An 18,144-nucleotide genomic window follows, 5' to 3' on the forward strand; every position below is an offset into this window, starting at 1 on the left:
CACTCACGTGTGATATTCTCTCTCTCTCTCTCTCTCTCTCTCTCTCTCTCTCTCTCTCTCTCTCTCTCTCTCTCTCTCTCTCTCTCTCTCTCTCTCTCTCTCTCTCTCTCTCTCTCTCTCTCTCTCTCTCTCTCTCTCTCTCTCTCTCTCTCTCTCTCTCTCTCTCTCGTTGTAGAAACCGCGCCAAGTACGTTGGTCACGGCGTTTTTTTTTAATTTTTTTTTTCGACCAAATATCAGGCGTTTTTGGCATAAATCTTGTATTCAGAGTGGTGGCTTTGTAAATAAGCCAGTGTATTTATACAAGCTTGGCTTTTTTTTTATTTTTAGCATTTTTTGAAACCAGTGAAATTAACGAAACCGTGCATAACACAATGCATTGAAACGTGGACTTGGCCATTTTTTTCAAAAATTATTTTTGATTTTTATGAGATTTTTACTATTTATCCAAATGTATTTCAAGTTTTTTTACCTAAATGAATTTTCATATTAATGTTAAGAAGTTGTCACCTAATTGTATTTTTTTGAGGCCATACGAGAGCGGGAGTGATGATGAGTGAGTGGAGGTTGGGGGTAGGATTGAAGGATAAAGGGTTGTCCAAACCGGATTTCTATCTCGAAATCTAAGCACCTTGCCTTGTTCAGGTGTCCACACGTAGAGTACTTTTTCATTCTCAAATTGTTTTGATATGCTAATTGTTGCCGCCGGTACATGCCCATCTTGGTTACCTGTGCCGATGTCTTCCTGGACAGTTGGCATGTATCGACTATTTTCAATTTTTTCTGTAGACTATAGGAGAGCTGGAATGATGATAAGTGAGTGGATCTTGGGGGTGGGATTGAAGGGTGAAGGGTTGTCCAAACGGGATTTCAATCTCGAAATCTAAGCACCTTCTCTTGTTCAGCTATTCACCCTTGGAGTATTTTTTCATTTTTCAATTGTTTTCATAGGCTAATCGTTGGTGCCGGTACATGCCCCTGTTGGTTACGTGTACTGATGTGTTCATGGATAGGTGGCATGTATCGGCTTTGTTTAATACTATATCAAATATATTTTTCAAGTTTTTTCACGTAAAGGAACTTTTATACTAATGTTAAGAAGTCTCTAGTGAATTGTATTGTTTTTTATGTTTTTATGAGAAATATATAGATATATTTTGAATATTGTTACTTCTAACTTTTTATTCCCTATTCCTTACCCCGGTAGCTTATTCTAATTTTGACCGCAGATATTGGTATTCCTTGGGGTTTCTTTAAGTTAGGTATATTAACAAGATAACCTTTGAATAAATAAAAACGAAAAATAGAAAAGTATATAAGAAAAAGACAATGGGAAAAAGGAACGCAAAAAAATTAGTTTAGACATTTTATAAGGTCCATTATTTTTTTTCATTGTCAAATTCATCACAAACTTCTTGTCTCCGGTGATCACCTACTTTTCTTATTTTACATAAACAGTCATTTTCTCTATTGTCTACTTAATATTTCACATTTTCAAATACCTTCGTACGTTTAAGTTTTTCTGATAATTATATTTTAATATTAATAATGTTACGCTATATTATATTTTAACGAGACTCATATTTAACATGGACATAGATGATTTTATATTTAATAATAATTAACAGACTTTTCTTTATATGATCTATCACAATATTCCTGAGGTACGAAATTCATTAACAATTATTTGTTTTACTTCATTAATTAAAAATACAGCTATTTTATTTTTATTTTTCGGAAATTACTAACGCATATTTCCGTGTGAAATTTTAACCTAAAAAATCGTCGACCGACGCCGGTGGTTTTCCCCCCCTAAAAACATATGCAATAAATGGATCACATAGCTCAATGGGCTCCGAATATTGACGCGGATAACTTAATTAACGTTTTATATATTTAAAAGCTTACCAGGTCGTCGCTACTCTCCATAACTGCCAGAGGTGGGATGTTATTAAGATTGTTGTTGGCCATATTGATACACTGAAAAAACAATAGACGATGCATTCACCAACACTTCACTGCACTGTACACTTTTATCTAGGGACAAAAAAAATCGCCAGCGTCTTACTAGCGAATGGCCAATCACGATTAGGTATTTCATTATAGTACACTACACTGCGCGCTGCCAACTGAGCGGCTCCAATGTAGCCGTTTTGTGATCGACATAATAAAAACTCGAGAAATGTGCATGTTAGCTCGTTGCTATGCGCATATTTTCCTCAATATTCCATAAATAAAACCGATAATTGGTTCACTAGAAAGCTGATACGCGATTTATATTACGTAACAAAGAGCAGTTTTCACCTAAATAATCGCATAATGTTATTAAGTGAGAAAAAAGGATTGGAGGTAGTGGAAGGGGAAGTTGTGAGGTGTATAGATACTTGGTAGCGTTCGGCGATCTTTCGCGTATGAAACGTGTACTTGGCCGATACGCTACCGCGTATCTCGATATTTCGAAATGGACGATTTTTCTACCGAAAATGGGGACCTAATATCACTTACATCATTCTAACATCATGCACCCTTAAACACTAATAAATGGAATTAAATCATAAATACTCACTAAAATATCCCCCTGTCACGCCCGTGCTTTCCTTTCCCCAAATTTTGAGGCACATTATTCAAGAGTGTGGTGAAGAAAGTTTCCTCTTATCAATAATTATCTATCGAAATATTCCTAAAATAATTACAGAATTAACTCAGTACAGAGAATGTAACAGATTGACCGGTTTTTGAAATTTCCAAATTTCTATAACTAAAGAACAGATTCATCAATTAATCTTAATCCAAACTCATGAATACAATAGTTATGTTCACTCCTCATGGACAAATACATTTAACTCCATCAATAATCCCAAGAGCTATCCAAATGTTGAGAAAATCATTAGTATCTATTTCATTTTGTATGATTCTATATTTCGAAATGGACGATTTTTCTACCGAAAATGAGGACCTAATATCACTTACATCATTCTAACATCATGCACCCTTAAACACTGTAATAAATGAAATTAAATCATAAATACTCACATATAATACCACAAGTGGTTCAAAATTATCGAATATTTCCCGATAGATTCGTTGCAAACAAATGAAGGAGTCAAGTTTTTCAGGCTAAAAAATCACGAGTGCGAAGCACGAGTGATTTTTCCTGAAAAACTTGACGACTTCATTTGTATGCAGGGAACCTAGAGGGAAATATTCTATAATTTTGAAGCTCGAGTGGTATTCAGGGGATTATTTTTCCTATCCAAATTTCGGCCAAGAGAATTATGCCATGACATGAAAAGAGGTTTATTTGGTTAAGTGTCGTTTGTTTACCAAAATATTCAAAAAATTATCGCATGTAATACCACAAGAGCTCCGAAATTATCGGATATTTCCCGATAGGTTCGTTGCAAACAAATGAACGTGTCAAGTTTTCCAGTTTAAAAATCACGAGCGCGAAGCGCGAGTGATTTTTCTGGAAAACTTGACGAGCTTATTTGTTTGTAGGGAACCTTGAGGGAAATATCAGATAATTTCGAAGTTCGAGTGGTATTCGGGGGATTATTTTTTGCATCCAAATGTTGGCCGATAGAATTGCACCATGAGACATAATTTTCAACGAATTGCCATTTAATCTGTCAGATACAATTGAGGGTTACTTCAACATTTGTTTTTTTTTATATATATCAACATGCAAAATTTCCAGTGAAATTTCCAAGAATATCCGCTGAAATACCGTGTTGACTATACAAAATAACGTCGAATGGTGCAATCCTATTGGCCAAGATTTGGATGGGAAAAATAATCGCTGATATTCGAGGTAGGCTATACAAAATATCAACAAATGGTGCAATTCTATTGGCTGAAATTTGGGTGGGAAAAATAATCACTAAAATATCCCCCTGTCACGCCCGTGCTTTCCTTTCCCCAAATTTTGAGGCACATTATTCAAGAGTGCGGTGGAGAAAGTTTCCTCTTATCAATAATTATCTATCCAAATATTCCTAAAATAATTATAAAATAATTCATGATTAATAGGAATTACCTAGTCTCTTACGTGAAAAACAAAATCGTTTGGCCTCTTCCTGCGGATAATTAATCTCCACGCTTCAGGCGATTATAAATCTCTTCAGGTTCACTTCCAAAGTTTATTTTTTTTTTTGTAAAAAACAATAACTCTGAGAGGACATTACGTATTTACGTTTTGGGCGATTTTGAGTGATTTTCAGAGACAATTTTTTAGAAATTGGACTTCCAAAGTTACCCTCAAATAATTCAGAATAACTTGAGAGGTCAACATTGAGGATCCTCTGAGGAAGTGATAATATGACCTTATTCCCAAAGACAGGAGACTTAATGATGTTCCAGTCGTCTGAAATAGGAATTCGAAAATTACTTTTAGTATTCATCCAGGGTTGTAAACGATGTATGCTTGTCTTTGCCGCAGGAAATCTCGTCTATTCTTCTTCATTGTCTCCTCCATAGTAAGTAAATTGTTAACTGAGACTAATCGTTTATCAATTCCTTTACTTCCCCTCGATTTTATTGAATGTCATAGGACAAAAGATGGGCGAAAAAATCAACCGCACATTCCAAATCCGTTAATGCCCCAACTGGGGATATTTTATTCAGTCTTTTTTTCCTACAAACTAAAATAAAAATCATTAGAAAGTGGATCTACATAGACAGCGAATACGTGTAGTTATTGCAGATTATTTGCTCACAACACTCGACCGAACATTAAAAGCATAGCTAATGGTCCAAAAAATGGAGCAGAAGCTCACAGCTGTTTATCATCGCCAAAATATGACGCGGTGCAGTGCCGATGCGCATGCGCACTCGTCCGTCAGAATAATATTCTTTAATTAATTAATATTCCATAAATGATCATTGATAGACTAATAACAATGGACTATCTATGACCTACAAAGGATTTTCAATCCAATGGCGAGGTTAATTTTGACCTTCAATGGAAAAATAAAAAATGGGGTGCTAACTTTGGCTTGAACAGGTTTTTAATTGATAAAAAAATAAATATTCACTATCAAAGCAAATTGATCGAATATCAATGACCTTCAATGGACCTTCAAAGGGCCCGAATGGAGAAACTGATCAATTTTCACATATGTGGAATTAACTACCTGGGGGTACAAACGTAGGGGAGCCTCCTGACACCAGGAGGCTCTGCGCGAATGTAAACACCGTAGGGCCCATTAAAAAAAAATTAATATCTAATGAACAAATAAACGTTAAATGATGGAATTTGGTTATTTATCATCTACAAACGATTCTCTATCCATTGATAACAACTATTCGAGCCTACAAATAAATATTAATGGAGGGGTGGGATAACCCCTACTCATTGAATTGTCCAATTAATTATTGAATAATGGAGGCCTACAAACGTGTTTAGTACCTAACAATATTATACAAAACTACTACAATCAATCTAAATGAATAAAATACTTAATTTCCAAATATACAGTGCGCGTCAATCAGCAACGGTTAAATCGCGGTTTTTTAAAACCAAAGGGGAGAGTCGCAAAACCATCAAGCCGACGTTTTGGACCTGTCACACGTATGATCGTGCTCTCAGGTTTCGTGATGACGTCATGATACACTGTCCGACGAATACCCTGATAGTCGGTGTGGTAGGAGTCTGCGTTGTCGACAACGAGCGCGCGAATCGAGGCGTAACGAATTTGTTTACGCGATTCATAATTCAGTCTAACCCTTTTTATTTTACTATCTTCCGCAATAGTGTTGTCCGGTTTTTTTACGCGATAAGTTTAAAATTTAGGCCCCCAGAGACAAATGAAGTAATGAAACTCCCTTCTCCGTAGCCCTCTACCTCGTCGGTCAAATCCCCTAGAAAATTCCCTAGCGGTAATTCATTTGTTCCATGACTGACGTAAATGACCGAATCTGTATCATAATATAACACACGTTCTTGTTGGTTTTCTAGATAAGAATATAAGTTTAGGCGCGCGTGAGCGGTTGTATAAGCGGCAATAACGACATTAGCCTTAGTGCACATTTCCGCGGCTTCGTTTAAATGTTTCCAGAACATGAAGAGTGTGTCGTTCTCGACAGGAACAAGTCCTGTTACTTTAATTTCAGGATTCAACATTATATTTGCAAATTCCTCATGTGTTCGAATAAAAGCTTTTTTTTCAAGTTTTCTCTCTCCCCAAATTTACCCCAGTGACAGTTTACACGAAGTTTTACTATTGCTCTTAATCCGGCACACTTTTGAATTTTATCCTTGTCAAGTTTTATACCTTCTCGCGCCTCATATTTAGCAATATATCTATCCTTTGATTCAATCGTCTACACACTCAGCAGGCCAATCCGAAGCCTCTTGTTTTTTTTTCAATCAGTACTAGTGTATTCGGCAAATAATCCACCTGTTCGCGTCACAGGATTATAACGAGTAGTTCTCTTATACCCCCAAAGTTCGCTGATTTCCAATATTTTATACCCCATTTGTTCGGCTTTACGAAGTTCTGGAACAACCCAAGTTCCCGAAAATTCGCGATCAGCGGGATCATCATGAGGGCAATTGTCTTGTAGATCATCGCGACATGATCGACAGAGAGGGAACAGTAACTTTCCATGGACTTTTACTGGTAAAACCGGGTGAAATAATTGACGAGGGGGTAAAACGTGACATTTCACAAGACCTTCTATCCGCGAAATATTATTACTAGGGTATATAAGTTGACAATCACCCCCCACATGGACAGTGGGATGACCAATCGGGAAAATTCCTGTCTTTAAAACGTATGGGTATAACGAACAAACATCAACATAGCGAATTTTTGCATTATATTTCACGTCATAATGTGTTACGGTATTTCCTGTTCGTCCCCCGAAAAGAGCATCGCGTGGATCCAGGGCTATAAACATCTGCTGATCAACGTTTTCTACAAAATTCGACAACGCACGATCTGTCTTTTTTTGAAGAATAAAATCCCATTCCCACATTTCAACGACTTCATAACCCGAGTTTCGCAATTCCCGTGTGTTATGCCCCGAAATGCCATAACATTTCAGTTTTGTAATCCGGAGAATACGAGAACACGAAAGTGGCACGTATTATTCGGAATGCAAAACATATGAAGAAAGAAGAATGAAAGACGATGAATATATGTGGATAAATCCACGTATATTCAACTTATGTAGATAACTGGAGCGCAGCGTCAGCGCTTGAACGAACGAATCCAGGAGACAATAAATACTCGTAACTTGTATTCTCTGGGCCAGTGATCTGAATTCTTTCCATTTAGAGTTACCTTTTTTCTATTTATACCCGCCTGATACTTTCTGTCTCAGAGCGAGTCTTTAATTGTTAATAATTTTGGGAAAAAACGAATAAAAGTAGTTAGTTGATCGGAGATATTTGTTTATATCCTTTATCCGCGTGTGCTAATCCCGAAACTCGGACCCAACCGCTCGGGTCCATTACACGTGTAATCGCCCCTGTTCTCTCATATCGACTCTCGAGTGTATCCTTGTGGCTTAACTCTCTATCTCTATTGAATTTGAAACACCATGAGCATCCGTGCCAATAACATCTGTGGAACTGATATGCATATTTCTTATAATTATTCGCGGGATCTTCCCAAAAACCATCTAGACGCAGGCCTGATTTTGTGCTGTGCTCACGAGTTTGTCCGGCATGTATTATTCGATGATTCTCGCAATTTTCGCGCCACAGGAGCCATTCAATTGCAATTTTCGACTGCGTTTTCCCTAACCGATATCCTCCTTTAGGTATAATGCCTATCTGCTTGTATTTTAAGGAATTTGAAAAATGCGCATGCATATAGATGCAATCGTTACACATTCTGTAAAAGGACAGACATTTCCAGCATTCATAATCAATTTTCGCAATTCAACGCAGGCTCGCCTCAAAATTGTAACTTCAAGTCTGCAATAATGAAGAATTTCTTTACGACAATCGAATTCATAATTTTCTTCGACGCGTTCATTATACTACGATAAGAATTTTTCACGATCTTGTACACCCATAGTATCAGCACCGTAATATTTTCTATCAGGTATAGGACCCACGTAGTTTTGATTGACTTTTGTATTGAAAAAAGATCCTTTCGCTATATTCCCCAAACCGAAAGCTTTCGGTAAACTCACAAGAGCCATGTGAAAATAATTTAAAATATCTATCAATTTATTATCCCCAAAACCCATCAAGATAATGTTTGTTCCGTTAATTATTGCTTTAATTTCGCTGTTAATGGGCTTCATGACGTCTCTCAAAATGAATTGTAAATCATAACCTTTCGCGTTATGAGCAATACAAACTACTTTTTTCTACGTCTTACCCATCGATGTGATGTAATCAATAAATCCTCGCACAAGATCGTCACCATCGAAAACATTTTCCCGATGTTTACAAACGTCACATGGATTTCCGTCATTATCGTTGGCGTTCACAATGTCATCGTCGTTCATATCTGCACAACGATCACACACAGTTTGTGCAACGCAAAGATTAGGAACGTGTACGTTGACTTCAGTAGTTCCTTGCAGCAGCTCATCCTGTCTGGTTTCAAAGTCGTAGAAAACAAACGCCAGGCGTCCCAAAGTCAATTTTTTTTGCTCTTTCAGGTAGGCATATAGCAGTGATGAGAAATATCTTCGTCCTTTTGACATACGTTGCAATAATATTTATGACACACATGATTCTGAGTTTTGCGATGATCAATTTTCGTATTACATTGTCTACACAATTTTATGTGACCACAGACGGTGGGATCATGTCCGTTGATCCTGCTTTCTTATGTTGTTCGAAGCACGATTGACCGTGAAACTCTCGATTACAATCGTCACATACTATTTTATCAACAATCGTAGAGTCGCACGGAGGATTCTTCAAACACCGTTCACAAGTCTTATCAGAAACATGCCCTTACGTAGTATAACGTTACAATGCTCACAATAATATTTCACGCCAAAGAATGAAGGTAAATTTTGGATTGGCTCATAGTGGTTATCTTCAGGATAATATACAATCGGTAAGGTATATCGGACAGGCATCTTTCTGCTAATCAATTCAGGTGTACCATCGTAGGGTACAGGACGATCTGTTCCGTTTCTCATGAGGGAATAAACCTTAATAAGGCATCCTTCTTCAGCCAAGTATTGCTGATATTGGGCAACTTCCTGTAGACCACAGCCCTCGTCAGGAGCAATGACTCTTGCCATTTGAGTTAGTGTTTTGGTCTCCTCACGTTGCATTCTTCCCTTGCATTGCCGTATTCCTTGCCATACCTCGTGTATCTTGCCCGTATCCACTCTGATTTTCAATTTTTTGGCATGTACTTTGGCCACAACAAGTGATCGGGCCGGACACAAGCCATCTTCATTCGAAATATGAAGAATACTTTTTCTACTAAGCCCTCTCTTCATGTCGTTTTCAAGAAAACCTTGACCTACCGGGGCTTCGGCCACGTGAAGTTTGATCCAAAACGTATCGGCACATCCGAAACCATGTGCGCTCTGTGCGATAGAACCCACAAGATTCCATAAATTTTGAAACTCATATCCTTTGATCACACGTGGACTTATCCAGGCATTGTCTCTTTGCATGTTTGCAAAATTGAATGTAAGGCACATTCGATTCATACCACCTCCTCTAGCCTCAATAATTTTATTATAGACGTCACGAAAAGCTTCTTCAACCCAGTCGGCAGGGTCGCGACCTTCAGGTAAAGGGTGTGACCTTTTCCCCAATTTATCAATTATTTAAATTAGAGGGCGGGTCAATCATTAAATAAAAAGGGGGCAGAGGCTGTTATCAAATATATTTATTCAAAATAATAATTATTGAAAGTACAATATTGTGGGTCAAAATGCAACTAATTGAAATTATAATAATTATATAAAGAATGCCTATTTCTGGGAATTCTCAGGGGTGGGGGGTAGGCAGGTCGCTTGTCGGACCACTTTTGATTCTACACAAAGAAAAAGAGGGGTGACTCTAATCTATAAAAAAAAGGGGAGAATTGAGGGAACCAACAATAATAATAATAGAAATAATACAATTAGAATATTAATAATCCCTAGAAAAAGAAGGATGAGAATTTACACCGTTGGAGGGGTTCCGCGAATCGTAATTGGGGGAGACGATGCCGCTGGGCGATGAGGGGAAAAGAAAGGGTACTCACTCGGCCGATGACAGTTTTCTTCGTTCCAGGGGTTCTTTCCTCCTTATTTGGGGTCCTCCGGGTCTTGTGCCTCTTCCTGGGGGGGCAACAGGTTGATCCTGGTCCAGTATGAGCCTCTCTTCCAGCTCTGAAGTCCTGGGCCACTTCACAGATTCTCCGCGATTTATTGTAATAATAATATTTATGGGCGCACTGAATTGTCTTAATCGACAGCCGAACGACGAGTGACGAGTAATTGGCCACTTGAGGAACGCGAAGTATTCGGGGGTCCTCGGCCCAATTTCGTCTATTTCCGGGGTAGGTTATTTGTCTTCCCCTGATCCACCGATCGATGCTTGTGGGCATCTTCGGGGGCCGAGGGGAGGCGAGGTGACGCACTACTAAACGTGCGTGTGCGCCCATTGTCCTGCAGCGCGTGGTGAACAGGGGACTGCGGCGTGGGGGGACGCGCTACGTCATCATCTTCTTCTCTCGAGTGTGAGCGTGGCGAGTAGGGGACCGCGGGAAGGAGGGGGACGTCCTACGTCATCCCATCCCTCAGTGGTGCTTCTTCCTGGTGTTTCTCGCGCTGTCCGAGCGCGGCGAGTAGGGGATCGGGGGAATCATCGAGATACGCGGTAGCGTATCGGCCAAGTACACGTTTCATACGCGAAAGATCGCCGAACGCTACCAAGTATCTATACACCTCACAACTTCCCCTTCCACTACCTCCAATCCTTTTTTCTCACTTAATAACATTATGCGATAATTTAGGTGAAAACTGCCCTTAGTTACGTAATATAAATCACGTATCAGCTTTCCAGTGAACCAATTATCAGTTTTATTTATGGAATATTAAGGAAAATATGCGCATAGCAACGAGCTAACATGCACATTTCTCGAGTTTTTATTATGTCGATCACTAAACGGCTACATTGGAGCCGCTCAGTTGGCAGCGCGCAGTGTAGTGTACTATAGTGAAATACCTAATCGTGATTGGCCATTCGCTAGTAAGACGTTGGCGATTTTTTTTTGTCCCTAGATAAAAGTGTACAGTGCAGTGAAGTGTTGGTGAATGCATCGTCTATTGTTTTTTCAGTGTATCAACATGGCCAACAACAATCTTAATAACATCCCACCTCTGGCAGTTATGGAGAGTAACGACGACCTGGTAAGCTTTCAAATATATAAAACGTTAATTAAGTTATCCGCGTCAATATTCGGAGCCCATTGAGCTATGTGATCCATTTATTGCATATGTTTTTACGGGGGGAAAACCACCGGCGTCCGTCGACGATTTTTTAGGTTAAAATTTCACACGGAAATGTGCGTTAGTAATTTCCGAAAAATAAAAATAAAATAGCTGTATTTTTAATTGATGAAGTACAACAAATAATTGTTAATGAATTTCGTACCTCAGGAATATTGTGATAGATGATATAAAGAAAAGTCTGTTAATTATTATTAAATATAAAATCATCTATGTCCATGTTAAATATGAGTCTAGTTAAAATATAATATGGCGTAACATTATTAATGTTAAAATATAATTATAAGAAAAACTTATACGTATGAAGGTATTTGAAAATGTGAAATATTAAGTAGACAATAGAGAAAAAGACTGTTTATGTAAAATAAGCAAAGTAGGTGATCACCGGAGACAAGAAGTTTGTGATGAATTTGACAATAAAAAAAAATAATGGACCTTATAAAATGTCTAAACTAATTTTTTTGCGTTCCTTTTTCCCATTGTCTTTTTCTTATATACTTTTCTATTTTTCGTTTTTATTTATTCAAAGGTTATCTTGTTAAAATACCTAACTTAAAGAAACCCCAAGGAATACCAATATCTGCGGTCAAAATTAGAATAAGCTACCGGGGTAAGGAATAGGGAATAAAAAGTTAGAAGTAAAAATATTCAAAATATATATATATTTCTCATAAAAACATAAAAAACAATACAATTCACTAGAGACTTCTTAACATTAGTATAAAAGTTCCTTTACGTGAAAAAACTTGAAAAATATATTTGATATAGTATTAAACAAAGCAGATACATGCCACCTATCCATGAACACATAAGTACACCTAACCAACAGGGGCATGTACCGGCACCAACGATTAGCCTATGAAAACAATTGAAAAATGAAAAAATACTCCACGTGTGATTAGCTGAACAAGGAAAGGTGCTTAGATTTCGAGATTGAAATCCCGTTTGGACAACCCTTCGCCCTTCAATCCCACCCCGAACATCCACTCACTCATCATCACTCCAGCTCTCGTATAGTCTACAGAAAAAATTGAAAATAGTCGATACATGCCAACTGTCCAGGAAGACATTGGTACCGGTAACCAAGAGGGGCATGTACCGGCGGCAACAATTAGCCTATCAAAACAATTTGAGAATGAAAAAGTACTCTACGTGTGGACACGTTGAACAAGGAAAGGTGCTTAGATTTCGAGATTGAAACCCCGTTTGGACAGACCTAAATCCTTCAATTCCACCCCCAACATCCACTCACTCATCATCACTCTAGCTCTCGTATACTCTACAGAAAAAATTAAAAATAGTTGATACATGCTAACTGTTCAGGAAGACATCGGAACAGCTAACCAAGAGGGGCATGTACCGGCGGCAACAATGAGACTACGAAAACAATCGAAAAATGAAAAAATACTCTACGTGTGGACAGCTTAAGAAGGAAAGGTGCTTAGGTTTCGAGATGGAAATCCGGTTTGGACAACCCTTTATGCTTCAATCCTACCCCCAACACCCACTCACTCATCATAACTCCAGCTCTCGTATGGCCTCAAAAAAATACAATTAGCTGGCAACTTCTTAACATTAATATGAAAATTCATTTAGGTAAAAAAACTTGAAATATATTTGGAAAAATAGTAAAAATCTCATAAAAATCAAAAATAATTTTTGAAAAAAATGGCCAAGTCCACGTTTCAATGCATTGTGTTATGCACGGTTTCGTTAATTTCACTGGTGTCAAAAAATGCTAGAAATCAAAAAAAAGCCAAGCTTGTATAAATACACTGCCTTATTTACAAAGCCACCACTCTGAATACAAGATTTATGCCAAAAACGCCTGATATTTGGTCGAAAAAAAAAATTCAAAAAAAAACGCCGCGACCAACGTACTTGGCGCGGTTGTTCCTACTAACGAGGATTCAGCTTAGGAGGTTGTTTACCCTGAAGTATACTTCAGGATCAGGAACTATATTGCCACAGGAGGTGTTTGCAGATTATGAGATAATATGTGTTTTATTCCAATCAGTTAGAATCCCTCCATGGCGTAAGCTCAGAGCTGCCCAATAGTGCAACCCTGGAATTAGGGGAATTTTTAACTTATACCATTGGATGATCTGGCATCCACAGATCAATAAGTCTGGCACAGTAAGGCAGCAATGATGTTTTTGTCCAGGGACACTTCCTGCACTCAATCCTCTGATGTAGGACCTATATCTACCGTGAATATCAGTTCGCATCTGATGGGGTTTTTTACAAACCGCGCCAAGTACGATGGTCGCAGCGTTTTTTTTTGAATTTTTTTTTTCGACCAAATATCAGGCGTTTTTGGCATAAATCTTGTATTCAGAGTGGTGGCTTTGTAAATAAGGCAGTGTATTTATACAAGCTTGGCTTTTTTTTTATTTCTAGCATTTTTTGACACCAGTGAAATTAACGAAACCGTGCATAACACAATGCATTGAAACGTGGACTTGGCCATTTTTTTCAAAAATTATTTTTGATTTTTTCTTCTTCTCTCGAGTGTGAGCGAGGCGAGTAGGGGACCGCGGGAAGGAGGGGGACGTCCTACGTCATCCCATCCCTCAGTGGTGCTTCTTCCTGGTGTTTCTCGCGCTGTCCGAGCGCGGCGAGTAGGGGATCGGGGGAAGGGGAAGGATTTAGGGAAAGGGGTTCTCCAACGGTGAGGAGAGAAATATATAAATAACGGTAAAAATAGGGGGCGTGCGGAGGGGAAAATCAACATAACCTCTAAGGTTATGTTGCCTCGTCACAAGGGTTGATTGCAAACTCCATCACATGTGTTTCGAGTTTGAAACGTGGAAGTCTCTGGCGTGATCGTCATATTGTCCTTAAGGCTGGCGATAGATTTCCAATCCCTTCTTCGCAGCCATTTTGTTAATCTGAAATTGAGTTTTGTATTTTTCAATAAAAAATATGCCTAAAATTTTTTTTCTCGTTATTTTGAGCGATATAAAACTAGATACTTACCATTCTGGTGATCTAGTAAATCTAGATTAAACTCTTCAACAGCTTCCAAAGCCTTAAGATCACCCATCACATTTTCAGCACCACCACAATGGATATCAAAGAGCTCATAATTGAAATTTTCGAATAAATCTCTATCAAAATTATTTTTAATAGCAAAATCACCGAATAACTCTAGATCAAAAATTATTTATCCGATGAAAATCACCCTGTGGAGGTGCAGTATTTCCTTCGGGATGACCACTGGGCCCCGTTAAATCGTTTGGGTCCGACATTGTCGATGGTCATTAGACGACTGCATCTAGTGCGAGAAAATTCGGGCTATATTGGGAAAAGTCAGGGATTTTACTATTGGCGCCGCAGGGGGACTACCGCACAGCTTCACCTTTTTTACCTGCCCCCGCCTACGCGCATTGTTCTCGCCCTAGCCATAAGCATGCCCACCTGAACCCCAATACAGGTGCATTACGTCACTCCCCCTCCAGCATTTCCAAATCCGTGATATTTTCTGATATCGTAAAATTGTATAAAATGATGAAATTTTGGACATAATTAATCAGAAGCCAATATGGACACGAGGTGGAAACATCTCTTTGCAATGATTTGCGGCCCCACGGGTTGTGGAAAAACATTTTTTGTCAAAAGGTTCTTGAAGGAAATTAAGCAAATGTGCGATACACAAATTTCAAAAGTGATGTTTTATTACGCTGAGTGGCAGAATGGATATTCGGATTATGATAATACTTTTGTCGAATTTCGTGAAGGCCTACCAAGATCTGAAGATTTTGATGATAATAAGCCAAAATTGATTGTCGCAGACGATTTGATGCGCGAATCCTCGAATGGTGCAATAGTTGATTTATTTACAAAAGGAAGTCATCATAAAAATCTCAGTGTAATGTTTATATCTCAAAACGTATTCCACCAAGGAAAAGGACAGAGAGACATTTCACTGAATACAAGTTACGTCGTCGTATTTAAAAATCCCGGGGATCGTGCACAAATTGCCCATTTGGCTCGTCAAATATATCCAGAAGATCCAAAATTTCTGCAAGAAGCCTATTTTGATGCAACGTCGGCAGCTCATGGCTATTTGTTGTTAGATTTGAAACAATCGACTCCTGAAAACTGTAGGTTTCGAACCAATGTATTCCCCAGTGATCCCCATCATTATGTTTATATTCCGCGCAAGGATCGCAATATAAAAGGAGGAGGGGCATCACGGAGTGTACCAGTCGTTCATGTGTGATGGCAACGAGAAGTCGTTCTGAAAGCGGCTCTGTTCGCAAGTCGCTGGGAGAAAAAAATACAGCCTTATTACACGCTCTCATCTACGCACCACCCAGGCTACGCCGGGTAATAATACAACACGCTAATAAAGATTTAATTCGCTGCATTTGCGAGTGTGCTTTAAATTTGTTACACGGAAATATTCCTTTGAAAAATTGTGAGAAATCAAAACTGTGCAAACATAAAAAACTATTGAGAAAACTTGCCGATAAAAAACAAAGTTTAAGCAGCAAGAAAAAAATCATTAATCAGAAAGGTGGTTCAATTTTGCCGATGCTACTGGGTCCTCTGATAAGCGCACTTATCTCAGCCATTGTATAAGGATGGAACATGCACGTAAAATGATTCTTGTACCAGAGGAGAGTGTGGAGCGTCTAAAAAAAAAAAATTCTTCACATGTTGATGCTCACCATGTTTTAACGGAATTGGCTAAAGAAATTCAGCCATCAGCGCAAACTCCAGGCACTGTTACAAGCAGATTAGATACCCAGCTATTGGAAATTTTAAATTCGAAAAGCCCTAGAGATGACCATGAAAAATGGAAGTTGTATAACGACGTTCTGAGGCGATATTTGTTTTATACAGAACAAACTAAAACGCCGGTGTTAGAAACGGAGGCCCACGTCGAAACTGAAACCGCTGAACGATACGACCCAAAAGCTATTGTTGCTACTGTACCTAAAGTATATCAGCGAAAAGCCGCTGGTATACTAGAATACATTGACGCCATTGATACTGCTAACAGACTCAAATGGAATTCAAAAGGACAAGTGACTTTGGATGGACAGACATTTCCTGGTGTCAATATTGTGGATCTCATACAAGATGTTGTCAGAGCACGGAAAACATATTCAGCTAAAGGATGGGAGCATTTTGCCGTTTATCTCCAAAGCCTGAACACCCCTCGGGAGTTTCTGGGTAATCCCAAGTTTCATCAGCCTCCACCAGCATTGCCAGACATTAGGAATCGAAGAGAACCTGAAATTTCAGAGGACGAGAGTTCCGTAGACGAAGATAGAAGAAGGAAAAGCTATAGATCACGCACTCCTCCTGTTCATCGCCCCCGTAAAAACTCGAAACAACCCCGGCTTAGTTCTCCCTACACTGCGAAAACCGACAAAGTTACATCATGGCTTCCGTTTTGAACAATGAAAAACTCTCGAGGACATATTTTGACCTTCCAGAGCCTGAGGCATACACAGGGGCTCGAAATATTTTGTCAAAATATAAGAAAGAAATACCTGAAAGTGAAATAAGAAATTGGCTTAATGCTCAGAACACTTATACCCTTCATAGACCCATTAAGCGTAAATTTCCGCGTCTTCATTATACAGTAACCAACATTGATGATGTGTGGGAGGCTGACTTAGTTGAATTGACATCATTAAAAACATATAATGATGGGGTTTCATATTTAGTTGTAGTTATTGATGTCTTGAGTAAATTTGCCTGGGTAGAGCCATTGAAAGACAAATCAGCATCACAGATTCTTGAAGCTTTCAAACGTATAATGGATACAAATGGAGGGCGTATTCCTGTTTCGATACAAACGGACAAGGGAAAAGAATTTATGGCCAACAGTGTCCAAAAATTTTTTTCTGATAAGAAAATAAAATTTCGTGTTGCACGTAATCCCGACATAAAAGCTGCAGTTGTGGAGCGCTTCAATCGGACATTGAAGGAACGTATGTGGCGTTACTTTACACATAGTCGAACATATAAGTATACAGATGTTTTGAAACAAATTGTCGAGTCTTATAACAACTCGCGACATTCTTCAATAAAGATGGCGCCTGCGGCTGTGACTATGGATAATGCACCATACGTATGGCATAATATACAAAGTCGATTCAAGACGGAGAAACCACGTAAAGAATCCTTTAAATATAAAGTTGGTGACTATGTACGCATCAGTCGAACGAAAGGCATCTTTGAGAAAGGATATGAAGCTAATTGGAGTAAAGAAATATTCAAAATAACGAAAGCCGTTTTCAAACAATCATTGCCGATATACGAGTTGATGGATTTTGCTGACGAACCAATTGAGGGATTTTTCTACGAACCAGAATTGGTGCTTGTCAATAAACCAACGGACAAGGACGAGTTCATAGTGGAACGTGTCATACGCTCCAAGGGAAAAGGAAAAAATGAGCAGGTTCTTGTTCATTGGGAAGGATATCCTGATAAGTTTGATTCTTGGATACCTGCTGCAGAACTGCATGCAATTGGGAAAAAATGAAGAGAAACGAATTTTATATGGTGCTCCCCAGCAACAGCAGCATGAGCTATCATCCTGATAATACAGCATCGAAATTCACGACCTTGCTTCCAAAACAAGTTGAACTGGAAGGAGAATGGGTAGTGGGTCTGAGTGAAATACAGTTTCCTTGCAATTTTTTACATATACGTAATGGAAAAGATTCTCCAATCAATTTCGTTAGTAATCCAA

The sequence above is a fragment of the Diachasmimorpha longicaudata genome, chromosome 3, assembly GCF_034640455.1.
Source record: "Diachasmimorpha longicaudata isolate KC_UGA_2023 chromosome 3, iyDiaLong2, whole genome shotgun sequence".
NCBI classification, from domain to species: Eukaryota; Metazoa; Arthropoda; class Insecta; order Hymenoptera; family Braconidae; genus Diachasmimorpha; species Diachasmimorpha longicaudata.